Source organism: Elaeis guineensis, chromosome 8 (assembly GCF_000442705.2).
Source record: "Elaeis guineensis isolate ETL-2024a chromosome 8, EG11, whole genome shotgun sequence".
Classification (NCBI taxonomy): domain Eukaryota; kingdom Viridiplantae; phylum Streptophyta; class Magnoliopsida; order Arecales; family Arecaceae; genus Elaeis; species Elaeis guineensis.
Genome location: NC_026000.2, coordinates 104,785,980 through 104,786,977, shown reverse-complemented (window position 1 = coordinate 104,786,977; position 998 = coordinate 104,785,980). Strand labels below are relative to the sequence as shown.

The window sequence follows — 998 nt, the reverse complement described above, 5'->3', positions numbered from 1 at the left end:
ACCCTAGATCTGGTTCCTACATGTTTAAGTTGATTGCAATTAACATCTAAACATTAACTAATTTCTCCCTTTTCATAGATTTAAGATTCTTAGGTTCTTCTCTTTAGATTTTCTTCATTCTTTTCTCACTTTATTATAAAAATATATATATTATAAAAAGAAAAATTTTCTGTGTTTGCTCTACAGTATAATTGTAAGGTGTATGCTTGGTCGTAGATCGTTACGATCAGAAATCCAACCTTTTGATCCAGAAATAGAAAGAACCTTTAGAGCCAACAGATGTAAAAATATGGATTGAAATCAGGAGAATGATCCACCCAAGCAACTGAATGAGTACTTTACTCCTTCCACATATACCTACTCTCCTTGTATTCAAGTGCCCCCTATGGAGGCCACTCAATATGAAATTAAGTCCAGTATAATCCAAATGTTACCTTCATTTTATGGACTTAGTAATGAGGACCCTTATAAACATCTTGAAGAATTTCTTGAGATATGTTCAACTATCAAAATTCACAACTTCTCCGATGATGCTCTTAGGTTAAAATTATTTTCTTTCTCACTTAAGGACAAAGCCAAATACTGGCTACATACTTTGGATTCCATGACTATATCAACCTGGGACCAGTTGCAAGGAGAGTTTCTCAAGAAATATTTTCTCATAGGAAAAACTAATCAAATAAGGAAAGCCATAACTAGTTTTTCTCAATTAGATGGAGAAATATTTCATGAAACATGGGAGAGATTAAAGGACCTTATTAGAAAATATCCCCATCATGCTGTACCCAAGTGGCAGTTAATCCAATATTTTTATGATGGGCTATCGGAAAGATATCGACAAATGGTCGATGCATCATGCAGTGGGACATTCATGCTGAAAAGTGAGGATGAGGCATGGCAACTATTTGAAATTTTAAGTGAAAATTCATTACATCATATGTCTACCTCTATTAGAGATAAACCCATGTTAAACCCAAAGAGAGGTGGAATATATGAAG

General features: G+C 33.9%; 1 non-coding gene across 1 annotated transcript; it reads right to left on the bottom strand.

The window, feature by feature from the left end:
* Window positions 1-676: 676 nt before the first annotated feature.
* LOC140851407 (small nucleolar RNA R71) lies at window positions 677-782 on the bottom strand. Its single transcript, XR_012134160.1, has one exon. It is a non-coding gene; the product is annotated as a small nucleolar RNA R71 (small nucleolar RNA).
* Between the last annotated feature and the right edge of the window lie 216 nt (window positions 783-998).